Source organism: Lissotriton vulgaris, chromosome 4_1 (genome assembly GCF_964263255.1).
Source record: "Lissotriton vulgaris chromosome 4_1, aLisVul1.2, whole genome shotgun sequence".
NCBI lineage: Eukaryota > Metazoa > Chordata > Amphibia > Caudata > Salamandridae > Lissotriton > Lissotriton vulgaris.
In genome coordinates this window covers 1,753,808,012-1,753,834,567 of record NC_141691.1, presented here as the reverse complement: position 1 = coordinate 1,753,834,567, position 26,556 = coordinate 1,753,808,012, and positions in this window count along the sequence as shown.

Sequence of the window (26,556 nt, the reverse complement as noted above, 5' to 3'; positions counted from 1 at the left end):
CCTCAGCGGCCCGCATCTGAGGCGGCCGCTAAGCTAAGTACAAACCCCCCACGTGGAGGGACCGAGCAGAGGGGGTAGAGGGGGGGAGGCCCGAAGATCCAGAGTCATCAACAGTAGAGGATATGGTCAGCAACGTGGGGCCCCGCTGGCGAGGCCACCACGACGCGTTCAGCGACCCACCCCACCCGGGACAGAGCCGGGAAGCGCACGACACACACCCCTCGGGAGCGCAACAAAGAGGTCGGCTGGAAGGGCCACCGGACGACTCTTACACACCCCCCACCTCCGCAGCGGCCCGTCGATAAGCGGGCCGCCTGGCCAGACTCAACCTCCACCAAAGAGGGAGTAGGCGGAGGGGGGGTACCAGTCAGAAGGCCTGAACTCACCGCACATAGAGTCCCAAAAGAGTGTCCCCGAAGTAGTACGCGCGATATCCGGAGCAGCAAAGAGGCCTAAACAATGGCGAGGGGGAAGATATGCCCCCTCTCCCTGCCTGCCACCCCGGACGCGCGTCACCGACTCGCCCACCTCCAGCCGGGCAACGCCTGACCTGGGGAGGAGTGGCTGACCATAGTAAGGGACGGGGGCAGCCCTCTGAGACTAAGGGCTCGCCCTCCTGATGGCCACAGGGTGGCCTCGGGCAGGCACAATAACACTGGCATTGCCTGGAAAGATTGGTATCTCATGGACTTACTGGTGACAAATACCACAGACTGTCTCTAAGCCTCCAATTTCCCTGGGAGAAACATTTAGAATCTTTAGTTGAATATAATTGGAGAGGCGAAAAATGTCTCCCAAGATTTGGTGATTTCAACTCACCCGTACCTCGTAAAATGTAATTACATTTTTATAATATACTACGCTCCTTTTAGGCTGTGTGAGATGCTATGCTAAATTATGTTATAGGGATTTAGTATAGCGCAGAACAGCTCACTCCATCCCAGCGCTATTATCTAGAAGAGGAGGCAGCAACAAGTATCATCCGGCATTTACAATGAAAGCCATGTTTTTATTATTTTAAAAAAAATAGAAAAACATTACAAAAGCAAATGGGAACAGATATCTTGTTTCAAAGACATTTTAAGTCATGGCCTAAGTGGACCCCAGTCTTTCAGGGGGCCCTTTTAGGGTCAGCTTTGTTCTGCAGAGCGTCTTGTCCCAATGACCTCGAATAGTTCTTAAACAGATTTATTTTAAATACCGTTTTCCTTCCATTTATTGTTAATGAGGGTGATGTGTGAGTGCATTACAGATATTTTGCAGATAAATGTTGTGTTTATGTTTCAAGCAACATCCCTAAAAGAAATTGGAGAATGTCACAGAGATTATTTGCAATAATAGTTAGATGCTGCTGTGATACAATATTGAAAAGACACATCACTATCCATGAATATTAGAAGTAAACAAATTTTGAATTTGGACAAGTGTGTCTGTGCACTGTCAGTGACATGTCCAAAGAGGGCATGAAAGAGCTGAAAATGGATCCTTCAAAGCTGTTCCGAAGATGGCCCCCAAAAATACCTTTGGCCCAGGGGCCCCAAAATCCTTAAGATTTTCCTGTTCTCACCTAGGGCTGACCAATTAGATCTTTCCCCGATTGTACATCTTATGTGGAGGTTTTAGTGGATATGCCCGCACTTAAGTCAAACACTAGTGAAGGGTTTTCTCGGTTAAAGGACAAGGTGACACACTGGCTTTCTAGGAGGGCTGGGGCCGATGTTAACATCAACACCCAAATTAACATGGTATAAATGGTGGGCTGGGTTGATCGTGACACCAAATTGTTCCATTGACACTGCATTGTGGTGAATTCGGCAGAATCGTAGCCTCTTTTCAGAGGACAGAAGGTTCCGTTTCCAGCACAGGGCTGCAACTGGTGGGGTTTTTCTATATACCAGGGTTTGCACCTAAGGCGAGAACTCCCAGGCCCACTCACTCCCAGGTGAGTCTAGGCTAGGTTCCCACAGGAGCCTGCATTTCCCCTTATATCTTCTAATAGATTTGAGTTTTTTGATTCTCTTGAGGATGTGGACTAACTACTCTCTACTGAGCCCGGTGTAATTTTGCCAATAAAGTCAGGGAGGCTATTCGTTTCTCTTTGTGGGGTTGATTCTAATGATCATCTTAGTTTCCTTTCATGGAATGTAGCAGGGCTTGAGAAAAAGGCTAGGGACCTGAATTGGCTAGACTTTATGAGACCATATAATATATTGGCCCTTCAGAAAACCTGGTTCGTTAAGAACACATCTTTTTTTTTTATTGTGTTGCCCATTTTTTCCACCCCGTAATTCGACCTTCTCTAGGGTGAGCCAAGGTGGGGTTGTGCACTCTAATATCTTTGTCCTTGAATTATGTTATGGTCGAGGTGGAATCACATTTCCCATATCTAGGGGCAGTATTACTTACTTTTCAGTACAAATCAATTATATTGATTGTAAATATTTATAATTCTCATGGACACACCCCTCATTCGAAGTCATCTTTTAGTTGGATATAGCCATAGAGAAACATAAGAACCTTTTTTCGGCTCCGGACATAAGTTCCACCTTGCTCATATTAATTGTGGTTCTGGGTGACATTAACAACCATCCTGGTTTAGAGACCTGTCACATTTTTCAGGATTTCCCCTCTGGAGCTGATTTTGAACACACCACCCAAGGGTACCAAGCAAATGTATTCACCCAATCCCTGAATCTGGTCAAACCCAGAATCTAGGTAGTCCCTGCCTATGTTGGAAGAAGGTAGGATTTAATTGTGGACTGTATTTTGATCTCCTGCCCCCTTTTTAGCTATTTAGTTGATTACCAGACCAAATGGTCCAGTTGGAGAGACCATAATCCTTTAGTGCTAGTATTAAAAGTTCAGAGTACGAGACTGCTACCATCAGCCATTTTCACCATTCATTTGGCTCCCTCAGACCAGGGCAGAGGACTGAAATGGACTAAAGTGATACCTGAGGAGTTATGTGGTAATCTGTTCAGGCAGAAGATTCATAAATTAGAATGTTGTATCATTCCCAATCTAGACCCCACTGATGTTCTAAATGCCTTTTCAGTATTATGTGCTGGTATGAGATTTGCCCTTACTGCACTCATCCAAGGCCATACTATCTCCAGAGGGGCTCGTTGGTTTAGTGAGCCTTGTACTAAAGCTCATTGTACCCTTATGAAGGCCCTTAAATATTCACTTGGGGATAGAGGGCAGATTGCACGCTTACATGCCATCTACAAAAAGGTAACAAAGGAGAGAAAAGAGCCCCTTAAAGATGATGTCTGGGAACAGTAAATGAGAGCGGGTGACCTTAATAACACCGCTACCTTCTGTAGAGTCCTTAACCATCCGTTTTTAGTTGCTGAGGCTGCTCCAATTCTGTCCTCAGTGATAGTAGATCTGTAACTGGGGGTGAGTGTCTGCAAAGTTTCAGCACTCGGTCCATCATCTCCTTGTGTTTGCTCGTTAGTTGAAGCCAAGTGGTATGACCACTTTTCCCAAATCTACTCTTTTGAGGATGGTACGGAGCCTGTAATTAAAAATACTGGTAAAAAGGCACAGGGCAACCCTAGCCTTTCTTTTTCAATGAAAGAAGTTGTGTGTGCGATTAGGCACTTCGCTTGTAATAAGGCTCCTGGTCTTGATGGTGTCCCGGCAGATCTTTCCAAGACTGATGTAGCCGTCTGGGCCACTCTGCTGTCCAACATTCTAAATGCTGCTGTGTTAACAGTACCCCTAGTTCATGGTCCTATTCCATCATTGCACCAATTTTCTAGAAGGGTAACTGGGTTGGCCCAAGATGCTACGGGCCCATATCTCTTATTGATACTACTGTTAAGGTTCTGGGTCAGGTGGTCCTAGAAAGACTGCATCTGTGGGCCGAGAAGAAAAACATCATCTCCAACCCACAGTATGGGTTAAGGCCTGGCGTGAGTACTATTGATAAAAATTAGAATCTGCATTTACTAATCCAGAAGTACACGCTAGCAAAAAAGGGCACTCTTTTCTTGGGTTTTATGAACCTTACATCATTTGACTGGGTGAGCCGTTTCAAGGTCTGATCAATGTTGTTGTCTCTTGGCATTGATCTAGCTCTGGTATCCTTTTTGGTGGACATTCACATGGAAATGTTTGCATCAGTAAGATTCGGGGAGGATGGTTCATGCACAAAACATTTCCCTATTACTAAAGGTGTTAGGCAGAGTCGCATTTTGCCCCCTTTTTTATTATATTTAACATTTGTATCAATGGCCTAGAGGAAGTGCTGCTGCGAATGCAATGTGACGTCCCTCGTGCAGGCGCCCGACCATTACTTGTTCTTTTAAATGCAGAAGATGCCGTCCTTGACATGAGGACGGCATGCTTCAACTGCTACTTGACTCTTTTGCTGATTTTATGGCCAGCTTAGACCTTTCGATAAATAATACAAAATCTTTTGTCCTTCTCACTGGCGCCATACCTGTTAAATTGAAAGACCATTTTTTGCAATAAAACAAAGATTAGTCAAATACACACTATTAACTATCTGGGCATCCTTCTTGATTGTAGGAACACTTGGGGCCCGTTACGTTTCTCAAAAAGACCCATGCTAGCTCGTTCTTTTGGGTCAGTCATGGATTTTAGCACAAGGATGGGCCAATCACCAATATAGACTCTGCTTAACATCTATAACACCAAATGTGTTTTCGCTATTTGCTATGGTAGTGATATTTAGGGGTACAGGGATACACGATTCCGAGGGGATACCTGATATTACACAACACCGGGATTGCAGTGCCATATAAATTGAAGAGAACAAGTTTCCTAGGCTCTCACTGTCTTTCCCGCAATGTTCCTCAACTCATGCTGTTCATGAGGAATTTGCCTCAAATACATTTTTGACACTATCAAACATAGGCCATTGTTACGCTAGATCTCTATTTGTCACAAGAGTGAGCCAACCCTGAATAGACTGATCATCAGGTACTCCCTCTCTCTAGAGAACAAGAGAGTGATTTCCTGGCTAAATTATATCAAGACCGAATTGATAGCTTTGTGCCGCCCCAATCTCCTTTCCTGTCCTGAAGGAATTGTTAAAGCAGATTACTCATGGGTCAAACACAATTTTTTAACATGTAGTACTGCTGACAGGGAAGGAACTGAACTTTAGAAAGCCACATTTCATGCCCATTGTCTGATCAAAACTGTTCCCTCGATTGAGCTATACTTGACATGGGTAAATAATGTGTACAGCCGCCAGCTAATAACCAGGTTCAGAATTAATCTTTTCCTAGCACTTTTTAGTTTTCCTAAGGGCTGGGCCACTCAGGGTACCCTTGGTCCCTGTGAGTGTGACAAAATACTCTGCCCGCACTTTGTTTTGATCTGCTCTTTTTACACCTTTCCCAGGAGAAAATGTTTAATACTCTTCCTAAAGGTTTTAATATGTAGTCAAGTGAAGCCTACCTTGCTGTTTCTTTTTATGCTGAGGGATGTTCAAATTTATGTGAATGTAGGTTTTTTAAGCAGCATTGTCAAGTTACAGAAGGCTTGGCCTTAATTTAGTCTTTATTTGGGTAGGGTTTTAAAGTTTTTATTTGATGTTGTCATGTGTGTGTAATTTTGACTGGTAAGATTTATCTGTTACCATGGTCAATTAGCCATGTGGTAATGTTTATTGCACTGTGGTTATGCACTTTGTCCCTTTTTTCTTCTCCTGTTGAGATCTATTTCCACTGTTTAAAATTTTTATAACTCAGACTGGAAAGATCCGGTTGTTTTCTAGGCAGAATGGCTGCTTGTCAATGTTTAGTGCACTGTGGACTTGCACTTTACCCTTTTTTAGGTCTAGCAGACCTGCGTTGCCGTGCGCATACGCTGCTTGCTCTGCAAGGCTTCTTGTAATCGAGCAGTATTCAGAAGTAGAGTGTAGGCTTCGTCCTTCTTTCCATTGGCTTGCGTGATCTTTGATGCTAAACGCTGGCTTTGGATTGTAAGAGAGGCTTTTTAGTCCCTCCTCGTTACCGGACTGTCTCCTTTTGGCCCCGCCCACCCGGACTGAATCTTTTACTTGCGGTGTTATACTCTACCTTCATATAGTCAGTAAGCACTATGTCATGCACACTGTGGGATCCTTCGTACGCGGGCTCTGGTGCGCAGCAGCGCGCCCCCGGCGGCCATGTTGTTTGCTCAGGGACTCATCCCTGAGCGACTCTCCCTGCAGCCGCCTCCACCGCCTTTTGAAACACTATTCTTTTGCCAGTTGCTGAATTTGATAGCAGTATTCGCAGAGGGATCCATTTCGGCACAGAGACGAGACAGACTGGAGGTCTCTCAGCGCCACTGCCGAGAAATGGGGCAATAGCTCCGCTCCAAACTCCCGCCCCCTAACCTCTCCCCCATACGCTCTTTCATCTAATGTGCACAGCACCAGGGTCCACTGGCGAGACTAATACTTAACCCTTCCCGTGGAGGGGGCGCATGGGCTATCATAAACAACTTTAATGGCAGCACGGGGCTCCTCGTGTTCAGAGGATATAGACGTGCTCCTTGGGGTCTCCCCTGCATCTCCCTCTGAGCACAGGACACCTCGTCACTCAACATAAAATAAACGTGCAGATCGGGTGAATGGGAGCAGTCGTGCACCGATACGTGAGCACCGCACACACCGCCATGTGTGTTCCGTTGCACGCACTAAGCCCACCCCATTCATAATCAGTAAAATAACATGCAGCCAGTGTGAACGGGAGCAGTCACCCGTTCTGTGAGTGCTGTACACGTTAACATGTGTGCTCCGGTGCACGCACCCAGCACGCCTCGTCCATAAGCAGTAAAATAATGCATAGCCCTTGCGAACAGCAGCACTGGTGCACAGCTCTATGAGCCCCGTACAGCGGCCATCTGTGCTCTGGTGCACGCACTGAGCCCACCCCGTCCATAAACAGTTAAATTACATGCGGCCCCTATGAACTGGATGGAATCTAGGAATACCCTAACCTTTTCTTACTGCCCTTTTTAGGTTTCGCCTGGCCGTAGCACTGCGCAGCAGTGCTCGCGCAGGCGAAATTTTTGATCCTACAGTATGGGGATTTGTCCGCCTCTCTCTTCCATTGGCTAGCTCCATAAATGGAGGCTAGCCATTGGAAGAGATTGGTTGTCAATCACTCTTTCCCCGTCACGACACGATTCGGGGGCGTTTCTGTGTCTTTTTTTAAGTCCCGCCCCCTACACCCTCCCTCTCGCCGACACCCTCCCTCTCTCCTGACCACGCTGGCTGGGTATCGTTAGCGCTGCACTGCTGACCTCTTTAGCGCTTGAACATAGCTGCTTGATTATTCTCACGCGCCCGTTGTACCTGCTCGACAGTGCCTGCATTGATTGATTCACTAATTTACAGTGCCTGTGCTTAGATCGAATTTGCGCTTTGTTTGTCTGCTTGTTACTGTGGGCATACCATTGCTTCTGCGCCCCGCTACCCACCACAAAAAATAATTAAATAACTCAATCTCCCCAACCCGGTCTGCTATTCCCTTTTAGCCGCCATTACTTCTGTTGTTGTTGTTGTGGCCGGAGCCCGCCCCCTACACCATGCACCCGCCTCCCAGCTGCTCCTCCCTCGCCCCTCCCCCTCCACTATCCATTTATGTCAGATACTAATGCGCGCAGCGTCCACGCGCAGCGTCCACGCGCAGCGTTTGCGCCCCATTCCCGCCAGAGGTAAGCCCGTCTACGCCCGTCCGCGCCTGGACGCCCAGCGCCAGACCCCCTGGCCCCCGTCTCACCCACCCCACCCGCATTACATACGACGCCTCCACCCTCTTTGCCCTAAACCCCGGCCGACTCCCCAACTGCGCCCAAGCCGCACCCGGACACACCCATGGACCCTTCACATGCAACTCCTGCAAGTATGACGGCACCAAGACCAACTCCTCATCCACCAACACCAAACAGAGATCTGACACCAACCACCTTAAATGCATCCTGCTCAACACCCGCTCGGTCCACAGACACGCCATCGACCTTTGGAATCTACTAGACACCATCTCTCTGGACGTCGCCTTCCTAACAGAAACATGGATGAACGCCTCCTCAGCCCCAGACATCACCATTGCCATCCCGGAAGGCTACAAGATCATCCGAAAAGACCGCACCTACCAAACAGGAGGAGGCATCGCTATCGTCCATAAGAATTCCATCCGCATCTCAACCAGCTCTGACGTCAACCTCGCTACCGCCGAACACCTTCACTTCCAGATCCACACCGACCCCAAGACCACACTCAGAGGCACCCTCCTCTACAGGCCACCAGGACCCCGTGCACAATTCAGTGAAGACATCACTGACTTTATCACCCCACACGCCCTCCCCTCCGAGGACTACATCCTATTGGGAGACCTCAATTTTCACCTTCTGGACAATCTCGCCAACCTCGGACTCCAACAACTCGTCAATACCCCCACTCACTACGCAGGTCACACACTCGACCCTATCTTCACCTCCAGCAAACATATCTCCTTCAGTCACACCACTGCTCTCCATTGGACGGACCACAGCTGCGTTCACTTTATCTACAAAAAGACCACAACCCACAACCATCCTCAACCTACTCTGCGAAGAAACTGGAACAAAATCACCATCGACCAGATCTCCTCATCGCTTCTTCAAAACCCCCCTGCCCACTCTTCGTACCCCAACCAAGCAGCCATTAACCTCACTCAATGGCTAACCAACAGCGCCGACAACCTAGCACCTTTGAAAAAACGTCAAATCAAACTAGGCAGCAAAAACGCCCCCTGGTTCAACGATGATCTTAAGAAATCCAAGAAACTCTGTCGCTCCCTTGAGAAGGCCTGGAAAAAAGACCCAAACACCAGCACCAGGGACGCCTTCAAAAACGCCACCCGCATATAGCACCAACTGATCCGGACTGCCAAGAAAGCCGCATTCAAAGACCGACTAGACAACAACGCCCACAACAGCAAGGAATTATTCAACATCGTTAAAGAGTTTACCAACCCCACTGCCAACTCCAACGACATCACTCCCTCTCAAACCCTTTGCGACTCCCTAGCTTTGTTCTTCCACGACAAAATCGCAGACATTCACAACAGCTTCGACAACCAACCCGGAATCCAACCCACCCAACCTTCTGACGTACCTTCACCCCCCCTTGAACATCCTTAACGACTGGAACCCAATCTCCACTGAGGACACCATCCGCTTGATGAACTCCATCCACTCAGGATCCCCCACAGACCCATGCCCTCACTACATCTTCAACAAAGCAGATTCCATCATAGCACCACACCTCCGAGACGTCATCAACTGCTCCCTCAACTCCGCCACCTTCCCGGAAAGCTGGAAACACGCCGAACTCAGCGCCCTTCTGAAAAAACCCACAGCTGACCCCACCGAACTCAAAAACTACCGCCCAATCTCGCTCCTTCCATTCCCGGCCAAAGTCATTGAGAAAGCCGTCAACAGCCAGCTCGCCGCCTTCCTCGAAACCAACAAATCCCTTGACTCCTCACAGTCCGGCTTCCGAGCCAAACACAGCACCGAGACCGCCCTCATCGCAGCAACAGACGACATTCGAACTCTACTGGACAATGGAGACACAGTCGCCCTCATCCTCCTCGACCTCTCCGCAGCCTTCTACACAGTCTGTCATAGAACCCTGTTACAGCGCCTCAGAAACATCGGAATCCAAGGAAAAGCACTGGAATGGATCACCTCGTTCCTTGCCGGAAGAACTCAGAGAGTCCGCCTCCCACCATTCAAGTCAGAGGCCACTGAAGTCATTTTCGGCGTGCCACAAGGATCTTCACTCAGCCCCACCCTCTTCAACGTATACATGAGCCCCCTCGCGGCCATCGCACGCCAACACAACCTCAACATCATCTCCTACGCTGATGACACCCAACTGATCCTCTCACTCACCAAAGACCCTAACACCACCAAAACCAACCTACATGAAGGAATTAAAGAAGTTGCCGAGTGGATGAAACACAGCCGGCTGAAACTGAATTCAGACAAAACAGAAGTCCTTATCTTAGGTACCTCCCCCTCCGCCTAGGACGACTCTTGGTGGCCAGAGGCCCTTGGAAAAGCACCCATCCCGACGGACCACGCCCGGAACCTGGGCGTCATCCTGGACTCCTCACTCTCGATGACCAGACAAGTCAACGCCGTTTCATCATCTTGCTTCAACATTCTTCGCATGCTCAAAAAAACATTTCGCTGGATCCCCACCGAAACTAGAAAAACGGTCACCCACGCACTGGTTACAAGCCGCCTGGACTACGGAAACACCCTATACGCCGGGACCACCGCAAAACTTCAGAAAAAACTCCAACGCATCCAGAACGCATCAGCCAGACTCATACTAGACATCCCGCGTAAAGACCACATTTCTGATCACCTGAAAAACCTCCACTGGCTCCCCGTCAATAAGAGGATAACATTCCGCCTCCTAACCCACGCACACAAAGCACTTTACGAACTTGGACCCGAAGGCCTCAACACACGACTTTCCTTCTACACCCCCTCCCGCCAGCTACGCTCTTCCAACCAAGCCCTTGCCGCTGTACCTCGCATCAACAAAACCACCATGGGAGGAAGATCCTTCTCCTACCTGGCGGCTAAAACCTGGAACTCACTTCCCATTCACCTTCGCCTCACTCAGAACCACCTAGCATTCAGAAAGCAACTTAAAACCTGGATATTCGACAAGTAACTCCCCACCCTTCTTCAAGCGCCTTGAGACCCTCTGGGTATGTAGCGCGCTATATAAATTATTTGACTTGACTTGACTTGACGTTTTCCATCCTCCCGCCCTCCTGAAACTTAAGTACACTTATCAAAGTGCTAGAGCCTAAAAGACCAAGTTAAAATGGATTGTGCGGACAACTTTCTACACATCAAATATGGCGAGATGCAAGGACACTCTGAAACTTTCTAAATAGAGGTGTAGGCCTATGTTTTAGACAAAGACCCATGACTTTGCATTTCGTCAGTCTGCTGAGAAAACTTGAATCAAAGAATAGCCCACATTTTTTCTTCCCATACACGTCTTCCGAGGCCGCTGGGCTCGTCGGGCTGTATCTGCCGCTAGGGGCACGAAGTGTGACGTGGAAGGAAAAGAGAATCTTGGCGAAGAGCAGCAGCAGCGCTTGAGTACCGAGGCAGACTCGTGATCCGAGAAAGCACGCGGGTCGGAGTCTCCAAAGTAGCGGTGTTGCAAGAGAAGCCGGCACCAGGGAGGGCAAGAGGAGGTCACATACAGGGCATCTAGGAAAAAGGTGAGAAGAGTGGTAGCTCAGCTATCCTGCCAGAGAAAGGCAGGGGAGGGAGGCTGCAGCTTTGAGTTCTCTGAGAGCCTGGGGAGGGGCCCGGCATCCTCGAGAACAGTGACAGGGCAGCCAGGAAAGGGCAGGGGTGGCTGCTGCAGTCCCGATCACACCGACGTTCTTTCAGAGGGTCGCGACCTGCTCTGCTCTTTATAAACAAAACCGCTGTCCTAGTGAAACTGTCTGAAATAGACACTCAGTTCGTAAACTAGACGTTAACCTCCCTCGCCGCCCATCACTTCTGTTTTTGCGCAAACATCCCGTGCGGATGTCCTCAGATTACCCGAAAGCACAGTAATTAATAATTAATGCACCGAGTGCCTAATAATTAGGCCAAGAGTGTGTACAGCACGTGTGAGTCGGCAGAATAAACCAAACCAGCGGAAAAATGGTTGTGCAGGTTAACGCGCCTGTGTCTGGTGAATCTGTCTGAAATATTCACTCAGCCTGTAAAACAGAGCATAACCCTCCCTCGCCTGTCAATCCTGTGTAACACCGACATCACACCCGCTTCTCGTCAGATTACCCGAGAGACCAGTAATTAATCAACTGAGTTGTTAATAACTAACCCACAGTGCCTAAAATAAAACGTGTGAGCAAATAAAAGATTGGAGCGTTAAAATTTGCCTTGTGAAACGCAATTATTTTTAGGAAGCTCAGTGAGGTAAACTTCGGTTTCTAAGCGCTCTCCATCACTAGACAGTGATAGAGAGCTCTTAGAAATTGAAGTTTACCTAGCTGTGCTTCATAAAACAGAGTTTAAAATTCCAGTTGTCAACCCATCTTTAGTTACACCCTATTTATTTATTTATTTTAGTGAGTCGTATGTTTTTGTTGCACCAGATAAAACTGTTGTGTGTTGATAAATCTATGGGGATTTTTATCTCTACATGTTTTATGTGTTCCAGCTTATGTGTAGTTAGTTACTTTAACGCAGGCACGAAGTGGCGCCTGGAGCGGTGCCAAGCCTTGATACTGAGGCCCTGCCCTCCACCGCGCACTGAGCGACTGAGGACGCTTCAGGTAGCACCTACCGGCACCATGTGGCTCCTGTACCTGGCATCCGTACTGCTCCCCCTGCTCCTCGTCGCGAAGCTATGGGGGAGGAGGAAGAAGGGCTCCCTAAACCCATTCCAGACGGATGCCCGGAGACCCCCGGCCCCTCTCGTCACCGACAAAGCTGTCCGAAGGCAGGTCATCAAGCAAGGTAAGCAGCTGGCTGTCCCCGCCTTTCAAGTAGCCTTCCCGAGACCCCGGCATGGCACGTGACGGCCAGACTCCTCGCGATCGGTCTCTCTGCCCATCACGTGATTGGGACCACATGTCCTATCTCTAGAATGACGTTCTTTCAGAGGGTCGCGACCTGCTCTGCTCTTTATAAACATAACCGCTGTCCTAGTGAAACTGTCTGAAATAGACACTCAGTTCGTAAACTAGACGTTAACCTCCCTCGCCGCCTATCACTTCAGTTTTAGCGCAGACATCCCGTGCGGATGTCCTCAGATTACCCGAAAGCACAGTAATTAATAATTAATCCACTGAGTTCCTATTAATTAGGCCAAGAGTGTGTACAGCACGCGTGAGTCAGCAGAATAAACCAAACCAGCGGTAAAATGGTTTTGCAGGTTAACGCGCCTGTGTCTGGTGAAACTGTCTGAAATATTCACTCAGCCTTTAAAACAGAGCATAACCCTCCCTCGCCTGTCAATCCTGTGTAACACCGACATCACACCCGCTTCTCGTCAGATTACCTGAGAGACTTGTAATTAATCAACCGAGTTGTTAATAACTAACCCACAGTGCCTAAAATAAAACGTGAGAGCAAATAAAAGATTGGAGCGTTAAAATTTGCCTTGTGAAACGCAATTGTTTTTAGGAAGCTCAGTGAGGTAAACTTCGGTTTCTAAGCGCTCTCCATCACTAGACAGTGATGGGGAGCTCTTAGAAATTGAAGTTTACCTAGCTGTGCTTCATAAAACAGAGTTTACTCGTCCGAGTCCATAAACTGCACCTGACACTGCAGCTTCACTAAATGACACTTAGCACCTATTCACTCTTCGCAGCCAGTGGAGGCAGAGCACTGCACGCTCCAGGCGCTAGAATCCAGTTAGCATGGAAGGGTTGCTGGTGGTCTGCTTGATGTCCCTGGCTATGTTCCTGGGGTGCTTCCTCCTCGGCCTCATACCTCTGGCCATCAAACTCTCCGAGGTAAGTGCATTCGTTCAACTTGTGCATAAGATGTTTGTAGACACCTGTATGTGGCTATTATTGAACATGTATGTTTATTTGTACCGCTGACCTTGTTGTCTTGGCGCTATAAATGGGGTATTAGTGTTGGGGGAAGCGCCGCTGCTGTGAGTTTGGTTTCAAGCTGTGAAACTTCTCATCACCCTTCTCTGCTTTCTTGTTTACCTATCTGTTTCCTGTGTGATCACTGAGTGTTCTTTGGGACTGACTGTTCTTCTTTATTTATGATATATTCTATTCTGTCATGTCAAATATGCCTCAGAGTGGGGAGTAGGACTTTCAGTTCCTGGCAGCCGGGTGTACTGACAGGGTGCGCCCCGGGCGGCGGCCCCTCGAGCCCCGTGGCACGCAGCGACGTCCTCCTGACCTTTGCCCCCTGACCGTGCGCCGTGCCCTGTACGTGCAGCTCGTGAACCGGTGCACGCGCTGCCCCGAGTCACCCCGTCAGCCAACCTTCATGTATTTTTCCTTTTGAGAACCATCTCGTGTTTCTTTCTCATCAGTCACCACTAGTGGTGTACCTACCTGCCTCTTCAGACCTCCTCCCTTGACAGCGGTGTCACTATTTGCAGATTTTAGGATGGTACGAACTGAATCACAGATAAACAGTGTGGGTGTGGGAGGGGCTCTGTGTCTGGTTGGGTTCTGTGTGTGGTTGGGCTTTGTGTGTGTGGGGGGGCTGTGTGTGTGTGGGTTGGGGCTGTGTGTGTGTGGGGGGCTGTGTGTGTGGGGGGGGCTGTGTGTGTGTGTTGGGGGGCTCTGTGTGTGTGGGGGGCTCTGTGTGTGGGGTGTTCTGTGTGTGTGGGGGCTCTGTGTGGGTGTGTGGGGGGGCTCTGTGTGTGTGGGGGGCTCTGTGTGGGGGGCTCTGTGTGTGTGGGGGCTCTGTGTGTGGGGCTCTGTGTGTATGGGGGGGGGTCTGTGTGTGTGGGTGGGCTCTGTGTGTGTGTTGGTGGGCTATGTGTGTGTGTTTGGGTGGGCTCTGTGTGTGGGGGGCTCTGTGTGTGTGGGGGGGGCTCTGTGTGTGGGGGGGCTCTGTGTGTGTGGGGGGCTCTGTGTGTGTGGAAAGCTCTGTGTGTGTGGGGGGGGGCTCTGTGTGTGGGGGGCTCTGTGTGTGGGGGGCTCTGTGTGTGTGTGGTGGGCTCTGTGTGTGTGGGGAGGGCTCTGTGTGTGTGGGGGCCTCTGTGTGTTTGTGGGGGGGCTGTGTGTGTGTGGGGGGGGGGGGCTCTGTGTGTGTGGGGGGCTCTGTGTAAGTGTGGGGGGGCTCTGTGTGTGTTGGGGGGGCTGTGTGTGTGTGTGGGGGGGCTCTGTGTGTGTGGGGGGGGCTCTGTGTGTGTGGCTCTGTGTGTGTGTGGGTGCAAATGCAATAGGTCTCGCATTTGCGAGAGATTAAGCTATTGACATTGTAAATGACAATGCCATTTATTTATCTGTTTTCAAAACCAACACATAAATAAAAATGTTGTCATTTACAATGCCAATAGCTCTAACTTTGGCAAAGGCGAGACCGTTGCATTGTAAATGCTTGTTCTGTATTGCCTCCTTCCCTTCTGTTTCTTTCAACAACCATGTGATTCTCCCCTCGCCTGTCTCTTCCCCCAACATTCTGTTTTCCCTATCACCTTCTCTCCCCATACCCTTCTGTCTCCTCAATACCCATCGGTCACTTTCCTTGCTCGTCTGTTTCTTCCCAGCATTTCTGTCTTTAATCCGACTCGTGTTTCTCCCCTTCTTTCACTCCACCTGCCCTTCTGCTTTTCCCCTTGCCCTTCTGTTTCTCCCTCTGTCTTTAACCGTGTTTCTGTCTGTACCCCTGCCCTTCTGTTTCTTCCCTGCCTTCCTGTGCTTCTGTCTCTACCTCTGTCACTCTGTTTCTCCCTGGCCTTTGTATTTTTACCTGTGCTTCTCTTTCACCCCTGCACCTTTGACTGTTCCCCTCCTAATCTGTTTCTCTCCCTGCCTTAGACTTTACCCATGCTTCTCTTTCACCCCTGCACCTTTGTCTGTTCCCCTCCTAATCTGTTTCTCTCCCTGCCTTAGACTTTACCCATGCTTCTCTTTCACCCCTGCACCTTTGTCTGTTCCCCTCCTATTCTGTTTCTCTCCCTGCCTTAGTCTTTACCCATGCTTCTGTCTCCACCCCTGTCCTTCTGTTGCCACACCCTTCTGCTTTTGTCATGCCAGTCTATAACCCCCCCTGACCTCCTGTCCAGGGCACAAGTCCTAACAAGCATTTGCAATGCAATAGGTCTCGCATTTTTGCGAATTTAAGCTATTGGCATTGTAATTCACAATGCCTTTTATTTATGTTTTAAAAACGAAAACAAAAATAAAAAGCATTGTTGTTTGCAATGTCAATAGATCAAACTTGCATAATTGCAAGACCTATTGCATTGCAAACGCTTGTTCTCTTTCTCTTGCTGATTCTTTTAATACTGATGTGATGTGTTAGTTATTTTATTTGATTTTATGTATCGTTTATGGTTTCACCTATTTTAAATAAATAAAGAATTTTACTGCTACATTAATTTGGAGTTTGGGAATGGGGTGTCAGTCAAATCAATATGGGTGTGGTTACATGGGCAGTTACAACCAGACAATCATGAGATTCTTCCTCTTGAAGCATGGGCATCAGAACTACAGGGTTCAAAGTGCGACAGACCAGAGTAATATAAGAAGCAGCCAGTAATAATATTCCATATCTAGACAATCTAGCAGTAGAAGGGTTTAAGTTTTGTTAGTGAGAAGAAGGGCAGCAACAGCAGGGGGCAGAGCACAATCAGAGTATCCAGCAGGGTTTATCTATGCTGGAGGCCCTTGAGGAACTTCTCCTCCTGTTTCCCCCTTCGACTCATAAAATCATTGGGGGCGACTTTAACTCCCATTTTGAGCCGTTTGTTGGGATTCCTTCTGTTACTGCAGATGAGGACTCCATTCGGCATATCCCGGAGTGTATTATGTACCCGGTTAAGCGCATATCGCCTCTGGCCCTTGAGATTAACAAGCTGGTAGTAACCCACTCCCTCAGGGCCTGCAATGGTAGACTACCTCCCGACGTACCTAGCACAAGTACTTATAACAGACCAGGGAAAAGCACAACCATCGATTACATCTTGGTCAATGTGGATTTTTGGGCCCAACTGAGTGCATTCAGTGTAATCCCAAGGGTAGATAGTAACCATAACCTCTTGTCAGTACAATTAAACAACACACTGGGACACCGCAATGAACTGGGGGTTTCAAAGAATCCTAATGACTTGAACTTAGTCACAGGGGCGGGTGGCAGACGAGTTAGGTGGGCAAAGGTCGTGCTAGCCACCGATAAACTAGCCGAGATTTATCATCATGTTGCCTGTTCTTTAGTAGAGGCTCGCCATTCTCAGGATTTACAACACACACATATCAAGCTCTTTTCTACCCTGGCTGATTATTTTTACACCATTGAGGACAAGAGGTCTCGGGCAAAAAACAAGGTGCACTGGTTTAATAAAAATTGTAGGGCGGTTAAAAATACCCTTATCAAGGAAGTAAAATCTGGGTCCCTGTCGAGTATTAGAGTGGCTAGGCATAATTACAAAAGAATGATCATGGACGCTAGGTCTGAGTGGGAGGCCTCAAGGTGGGAAAGCATAAAAGCAGCCCAGGACGGACGAGGCTACAGGGCTTTTTGGAACCTAGTTAGATCAGGTTCAGTAGAGGGCTCGTCTGCAATAATCCCTAACCTTATTGAAGAGGTCTGGCTAGCCCACTTCAAGCCCCTATATGCACTATCTGACCCCTACTGGTAGTAGACCTAGCCCCCCCAATGAAAATACATGACCTAGCTAACCCTGATGCATTGGGTCTTGATTGTCCACCCTGCACCCTGCTTGAAATCCAGGCGGCCCTAAAAAGTTTGACTTTTGGGAAAGCTCCGGGTCTGGATAGGATCCCTGGAGACCTATACCTGAGCGAACAGAAGGTATGGGCTCCCTACCTCTGGTTATTTTTTAATGCCATCCTACAGGGTATGGAGATCCCCCAGACCTGGGTAGGTGCAGAAATCATACCCATCCACAAAAAGGCTTCCCCTCTCGACCCGGCTAACTACCGCCCCATTAGCCTTATTGACGTCCTCCAGAAATTATTTGCCCGCCTTTTACTATCAAGGTTGCAAAGTTGGATGGGCTTTCGAGCTAAGGTCTCCACCATAGATTAACTATTCAGACTACAGTTGGTCTACTGGAAGACGGTATTCCTGGGGGCGGGTAGTTTGTATTTGATTTTTGTGGATATTCGTTCCGCATTCGACCTGGTCTAGCGGGATAAGCTCTGGGTATTATTATTTGAGATGGGTGTGCCGGCATACTAGTTCAAACTATTTAAACATATGCACCAAGGAACCTACGCAAGGGTGAGGTACGGGTGGAACGGGGAGCTCTCTGCTCCGTTCCCAGTGGGGAAGTGAGTGAGGCAGGGGTGCGTGCTTGCCCCCACGCTCTTCTCCCTTTTCCTCAATGGGCTGATTAAACACCTATTGGGAGCAAGGGACCTAGATTCACCCTCCCTTGCCGGCCGCAAGATACCAGCCCTGATGTTCACTGATGATACCCTTCTGTTAAGCAGGGTGCCCCAGATGTACGAAGGTCGGAGCTGAATTAGACCACATGCTATGGACATGCCCAATCTTAGAACCTTATTGGAAGGAGGTGGGAGACCCTCTCAATGGGATAACGGAGAGGGGCTTGGTATTTGACATGGCTGTTGGGGTTCTACACTGGTTCCCTCATACCCCTAAAAATAAGACCACGAGTAAATTTATAGACATGGGGCTCATACTAGCAAAACGAGAAATAACACGACATTGGAAAGCAGTGGCGGGACCTACGGGCACTAGGTGGAGGAATGAGTTTCTTAAATGTGCCGACGGGGAAAGCGTGCTGAGATTTCAAACTGCACGACGACAGCAGAATGACAAGGCATTGGAAACGGCACAGGCATGGGACGCACTGGTGCAATCACTGTGCGACTATGGCACACAAAATGAAATAGCGGACTAATAACACGATTAGGGCACCCCCCCGAATCATGACAGGTACATCGCACAGATCATCACCTGATAACTCCTGTGCATGTAGACCACCACGACTGAAACCAATTGCACGCACCGATGACGGGATCCGGGGAGGGGGGTGGGTCCATAATGGCGTTTATTAAATAATTGGGTAGGGCAAGCTGGGTACACCCTTTAATGGGGCTTTGTATACATGATCCTGTTTACATCTGGGTCCATTACCTGAGACTATCGCTGGGACGGCCACTCTCAGTAGCTTGGGGAGGCACAAGAAATGTAATTGATGATGTATGATGTGTGAAATAAAACCCAATAAAAAATTTAATAAAAAAAAAAATGATACCCTTCTGTGGAGAAGTGTGGCTCAATGGTTAGAGCAGGCAGACCTCGATGCAGAGCTCTGGCCAGGGACCAGGGTTCGATTCCTGCCCCGGCGGGTCTCGGGCTCATTAATTCCCCTGACCGGATATTCTCGCCTCAGTGCCTATTCTGATCATGGGTCCCATGCTGCAACTCTGGGCAATAGCTTGCTTAGTCTCCACAACGGCCCCCACAACGCGAGGGATGTCTGGTCTGCACCATGGGGGTGCCCAGGAGTGTACACTTCACAGGGAAAGCCAGGAAGGGTTCCCTTGCGGTATTCGTACAAGTGCCGGGAAACCCACTGTGGGTAGCTGTGCACTATACAAGTACAAAAACATTTACATTTACATTCTGTTATCAAAATCTTCTATGGGTATCCAGCGAACACTGGAGGCGTTTTGTTCCTTTTGCAGAACAAGGAATTTGGAAATTAATCTCTCCAAAACTAAGTTTATGGTTTATAACGCGAGATATTCCAATCGTCCTCACCCTCATCTGGATGGTCTGGGACTGGAACAAGTGTCTACCTTTGATTATCTGGGGGTAACATTAAACGATAAAATGGATTGGGGGTCTCATATGGCTAAGGCAAACCTGAAGTTGGCACAATCTTCCGGCGGTATCCTTAAGGTCTACAATGAGAGTTCTTCCAAACTGATGGGCCCGCCCGTGGATATGTATAAAGCCCAGGCGAGAGGTGGTGCACTTTATGGTGCTGACTTGTGGGGTCATCTCAGCGCCTCTTCTCTATCCCATACTGAGAATAGCTTCATTAGGCACCTTCTGAAACTACCCAAGAGTTCCCCTCTTACACCTCTTCTGTTAGATCTAGGTTTGGTTCCCATTCAGGAGATTGTCTCAACCCGCCCCTGCTGTACTGGAGGCGGCTGTGGTCCACCCCTGAGCTTTCAACCTACAGGGAGGACCTAAAGGACCTTCTGTCCAGAGTTGGCATGGGGAAAGTCCCCTGGCTGAAGTGCATCAAACATTTGTGCTATAAACTCGGTAGAGGTGATATGTGGTCGTTCCCTGAGGATTCCTGTGTGCTGATTTCCAAGAGGTCAATGAGTCTGCTACTCAAGCGATACCGAACGGACATCATGTTAAGGGATCCCGCTTTAGGTAGGCTGACTAACACCTTCTTGGACATCAAGGCTACCCCTTACTTTGAGAAATTTTTGGATGATATCCAGCCCAGGCATGGAACTCTGCCCCTAAGGGCCGTCACACGTAAGTGGTATAATGCTCCCCAGACATTGAGTTCTTGCCCAGGGTGTGAGGTTAGCGAAGAGACAGTTCAGCACGTTCTGCTCTTCTGCCCCTCTTACTCTAGGGCGAGAGCCAAATGGATCATTATGTTTTGCATGTCCAGGGGTCTTAAGGATTATAGGGAGGTATTCAGAATTCTTAAATGCGACACCACCCCATTGACTGTGTTTGCAACAGCTAGTTTCCTCTTGTCTATGTGGTACACAAGAAGCGCTAAAATCAAATCTAACAAGCATTTACAATGCAATAGGTCTCGCAGCATTAAAGTTTGAGTTATTGGCATTGTGTATGACAATGCCAATAGCTATAACATTTGCAAATGTGACACCTATAGCATTTGTAATGCAATATGAGTTGTATTTACATGACACGTGTGAATGGCTGGATGACCCGAGCGCCCCCTCCCCTGGGGAGGCGGTAATCGCTTTATAACACCATGACATAATGTTTCTGGGCTCGGATTCAGCGGCAGCAGGCCATCAGGCTCCGTGTCCGCAGTCTGTGAGAGTGCAGGCTTATGTCAATGATACCCTCGCTCACGGCGCCCGTGCCCTCTCTTTACCCGTGCCTGAGCGCTGAATCTCCGCTCGCTCCCTGCCCCCACCCCCTCCCCAACAATACATAGGGAGGGTGGGAATTGGCAGCTGAGGCTCCGACTGAGTCTCAGCACAGCCCGTGTCTAGGCTGCAGTCATGGCTGTTAAATGGCCCCACGTCACGAGTAATGGGGATGACTTTCAGTCTTCCTTATTTCAAGTAACTGTAATGAACATTCCGAGACTCGCGGGCTGATAGCGTGGTATACGTAGAGTAAAACTACTAGTCCCAGCATGCTTAGTGTCGTAGGCTGTAAAAACAGGACTGGCCGAAAGTCGCAGCGATGACATGGATGCTGTTTGACACTTTGTTGGGTAGCGCCTCTACTGCCACAGATACCCCTACTTTACTACACAATCAGATATGTGACCCTTGTCACCGTGTCCATTAATTCAATGTAATGTAAATGGTGCAGCGTTTAAGTGCACGTTTGCTTACTGCACTCTCAACACCCAGTTCCTCTCGGAAGTTGACCACGCGCTGCCGGCAGTAACTGGTTGGTTTAGCCCCAACAATACGTATTATCCACCTACGCCAGGCCCCGCATATACAGTCACGTGCTGGCATGGATTCGCGTGTTTGAATTGTATCGTGTGTGAACATGTTTCTAATAAGCATCTTGTGTTCCGCTCCCCTGGGGGTTCCTCACAGAGCGAGGAGGCGCTCACGCTGCATCTCACAGCTGAACAAAGCCAAGGCGACCGCTGTGTTGGCGGCAGCCCCCGTGCCCGGACTCAGCCGGCACTGCCAGTGGTCAGATCCACGCCCGCACACATATGCTCACAGCGACAAAAAACCGTGCTGTCCCGGAACAGAACGTGCCAACAATGACTGCTATTAAAATGCCCCCGGAATCCCGCCGCGGCCGCCCCGGAAGTCAGGCACGGTCGCCTGTGACGGGGGCGGGGCCACGTCCAGACCGGAAGAGGAGGCAGGCGGAGTCAATGCGTCTCGCGGCCCGGGGCTCCTGTGAGCGGTGTAGAGCCCCGGGGCCGCGCCAACAGGAGGTTGGGCGCCGCGTGCTGAGAGCAGAGTCCCCGACATTTGCCAGGTAAGCTCCAAAAGGCTGGGGGGGCTTGGTGCACTTGTGTGTGTGTGTGTATGCTCGTGTGTGTATGTATGTGTGCGACGGTGACGGCGGGGGAGGGTGGGCCTCGGTGCACTTGTGTGTGTGTGCGCGCGTGTGTGTATGTGTGAGGGGGGGTGTCTCTGTATGTATGTATGTGCGTGCGTGCGTGGGCGCTTGTGTGTGTGTCTGTGTGTATGCGCATGCGTGTGTGGTGCTTGAGCTTCCCAGGAGACAGCGCCTGGCCACAGCGCGCGTTCCAGTTTCAAATCGCCTCCGAGGCGATGCGCGCTGTCTCCTCGGAAGCACAGTCGGCAACAAAAGATCTCTGGCGAGACCTAAAAATTGTTAATCTCGGCTCCTGGGCGTGCTCTAAAGGCTGTAATATAGAAGTTAATCTCTAAATAAATAGTCTTTGGATTGTGTACCGATTCCTCTGTGTTTTTTTTAATTTGAATAGTCATTTTTTATGATTGCCTTATTGTGCTCTTTTCTAATATTAGATGACTTCAGGCTGTTTTATCACTGCTTTTTACTACTTGCTATTATTCTTTTTTAATTGTACCTGTGTATATTTGTGCTTTTATGGTTTTTAACTGATAATAAAGCTTTTTGACTGACTGAATCAGAGTATTTCTCACAACAATCTTGTCAGAAGCTTTTGAGGGAAGACATGGTTAGAGCCTAGAGCTGTGGAATATTAGGCTAAACACTTTTTCTGCCCCCCATGATCTTGGTCCAGTACCTTTAGGGAAACAAAATGTCATTCATTGCAGTACAGAGTGAAGAGTTTGACACAATTAATGAGCTCAATGCTTGTGCAGAAGTCAGTACTTGTACAGATGTATTTTCATCTTCCATGGGCACTGCATGAATTTAGAGGTGTCTTTTCTGATATAGTCTTGTAGTGGCTTCACCATTGTGGCATAGCCCAGGATCCACTGTCGACAGTACACAGAAAAAATGATGCAAGAAAGTTTGTAACTGGGAGACGGTCACTGGATGGAGCAACTCACGAATGGCTTCAGTTTGCTTTGGTGACAGGTGGGACTCTGCTGGCTGAGATTTCTTGACCAACGTATTATACTAGGGAAGGCACTCGTACTCCACTGAAGACGGTAGTTTAAGTTGCCGCTAGTATATGCTAAATTTGCTGAGCATCTGTCTGTTTGTGGGCTTCCTCTAGTTTGTATATAAATACTTAAGTGTGAGATCTGCACATTGATCATCAGAATACACTTCTCTCAAGATTCTTGTTTCTTACAGTTTTATGCGTATCTGCATGTGATGGGATAGAGGGTGAACAGTAATGGTACTTGGTCCATCCTAAGCTTTTTTCCTCACGTGCAGTGTATCATGCATACATATATTTACCTATATAATCTCTCTTAGTGGAACCCAGTTCACTTCTCTTATCTTTAGTGGGGGAAACCTATCTGATTTATTTAACTTCCCTGAGAATTGATCTCCTGACAAGCATTCCACCTTCCTGAATTTGTACACCTAGATTTATTTGAAATATAAGCCTTTAGGTAATTGAACCTATCTCTCATCTCTATGGTTTTAAGAAAAATCTACATACAAACTTAGGTACCTTGTTTTACATCCTCCCTCATATTCTGGTATCATTAATAATTTTTTCACAGGTGGTAACTTAAGTACATCTAACCAGATTCAACTGAGCAACCACATTTTCACCTGGTAGCAATAGTTTTACAATATCTATAGTGTAACACGTTTTTGTACCAGTTTGTGGTGAAATGTCCGTTTAAAAAAAAAAAGACTTTTAGAAACACCTTTTATTTTTAATTCTTTACGTATTTATTGTTTGGTTTAGTCACCATTGAACCATTCAGCTTAATACCTACATATATAACAAGACAAGTTCCCAATGCTTTACACACTGCTTGTGTTACAACTGGAGTGTGTGGTAAAGGAAGATACACAGTCCAGCTGTATAGTTAGATAATCCTTTATTTTAGATTTCTTCTAGGATAGATGAATAGGAGAAGATAGGAAGTGTAGGTAAAACCCCACCATGAGCAGGCTCCAAGCAGCTCAGCCTGATTTGACTAACTGACACTGTGAGCCAGAGAAGTAATTTACTACAAAGTGCATATGTTACAACTAGGTAAACCAGCCTCAGATAAACACCTCACACACTGAAGGTAACATATCTCCTTCTTTCTAGTAGTGTATGTGTAGCAACCCGTAAACATTTCTTTATGCCCAAGTACATTTCTTCACAATATATACTGAATGTTCTCTATTATTAGCGCTCACTGTTCTAGATCACTGAACTCTATACATCCCTAAGAGTAACCTATTCCTTAATAGGTTGTGTGCACCCCTCTCATTTGGGGAATAGCTGAATACTCTTACTCAGGTAATTTTCCAGTGAAGTCACTGTTTTTTCTCTCAGCCAGGAGGAAACAGACCAGGGAGCAGGGTCGCAGTTTCCATTGGTGCAATATGTGTAGTGGCGCCAGGGCCCAGAGGGCTGAGGGACCCACTGAACCCCGAATAATAATGTATATTCAAATTCAAACAGCAGCTGGGGGTGCATTACCTTCCATGCACTGGGGCCCATGAGGTGAAAACCTTATCCAGACCGTATTACCATGTGTAAAAACTGCAAAATAATGAAGAATTATCAAAAAATGTGCCTATTTTGCCTTTTCTTCCCACATAATTTAGTCAACACTACTGCATACTTTGGAGTTCCCCCGCCACATAATTCCAGTGGCCCTGCCTACAGTTACTGGGCAAGTCCTTGTAACCACCCCCTGGCTCAGAATAGTGTGATGGTATTGGATGGATGTCTCGTGTGGGCGGAGTAAGGAAGTCTGAGACTCCACCCTCCTCTGAAGAGTAGACTTCACCCTTACTTTGCTTCCATTGTTTGCCGGGTTCAGACTTACCTGCTGTGGAGCTGGCACCCCTTCCTTCCGCTTCGAGGCCCTGAAGGAAAACCCTTTCAGGGTTCGGTAAGTTGTGTATTGAGACCCCACCAGGGCCTGGCTCCCTATCCTATCCATGTAAGACACTGCTTCTGCCTTGGAAGCCGCCATCCCTTAGTACAATCACCCTGCATCCACTGCCCTGTGCTCGAGAGGACTCTCTCTCAGCGGGGGCAAGTGTATCTGACACTGATGGCGTCTCCATAGACAGAGCTGCCCTTTCTTCTCATAGGGGCACCCTGTTTTTGTTTTTTTAAAAATCTTTTTTATTAGCAAAGTAAGCAAGAACAGATACAATTATTCCTTTATAAGTATAAGTTCCATATTCTGTATTTCTCATACGTTAGCAGTAGTGATTCATTAATCAAACATTTTCATTTTTGGTATGTTCCCAACTATTCTCACACAAACTCCCCCCACCCATACATTCCCTCCCCCCGGCACTCACATTTAGACACATTAGTCATTCATAGTACGCGACCCAACTTAGCATAGCTGATTCACAATTATTGTCCTGTCACAAACCTATAGAGGACTATATACAATATGATACATATATGTTCTCCATACTTTGCACCTAGAACTACTCTCACCCACCGGGGCATGGGTTGGCACCAAGTATAGGGGAAGTTCCACATACTCCGAGCATATCACCCTTCACCTTAACTATCAGCAGTTGATAAATTAGATGCAGTGTCGCCACCTGCATCGAAGGCCCCCAACATAGCATTCCAATCTAAAAACGTTAGGGTCTTCCTGAGGCCCCTACGCTCTTCGCTCTGCAGTGTCATACCCTCGTGAAGTAATAAATAAGACTGGGAAGTACTACCATCTTAGAGATGGCCACCCTGCCCCCCACCGATAATGGCAACGCGGTACAGAATTGTACCTGTGATTTCAGCGTTGTGGTCGCCCTTCCCAGGTTGCCAGCGATCATATCCTTCGCCCCTCTGCATATCTGTATCCCCAGGTACCGGAAGGGCAACTGGGTAGTCGCTCCGGAAGCGTTGAAGCAGAACCCATAGGACTTAGGCTCGCTAATCGTGAGGCCCGACTACGCCCGGAAGTCCTCAAAGATTCCGGTAATAGGGTCTAGCCAGCCCCTCAGGTCTCGTAAGTATAGGATAATATCGTCCGCATATGCCGACACCACGTGGACTGTCCCGGCTCTCCTTATGCCCCTGTGGTGCGCCTAACTTCGAAGCTTACAGAGCAATGGCTCTAGTGCTAATATAAACAATAGCGGGGATAACGAGCATCCCTGTCTGGTTCCCATCGCTATGGCCAGTTGTGCTGAGATTCATCTATTCGTGCGAACCCGGGCTGTTGGATGGGTGTACAACAACAGGACCCAGGCAACATACTCGGGCGGTATCCCAAACTTCGCGAACGTCGCAAACATAAAATCCCATCTGAGGGAATCAAATGCCTGCTTCAGGTCCAGATAAACACAGCCCTCCGTCCCCACAGGTGCTTGCTCGTGCAGCATGAGTTGGCTGAGCCTTCGCAGGTTCATGGCCGTACTCCTGCCAGGTACGAAGCCGCACTGGCCAGGGTGTATTAGTTGCGGAATGTACTGGGCCAGTCTCGTCGCAAGGACCTTACTTAAGTATTTTATAATCTGTATTTAGTAAGGACAGAGGCCTGTAGTTAGCTAGTTGTAAGCCGTCCCTGCCCGGCTTCGGGA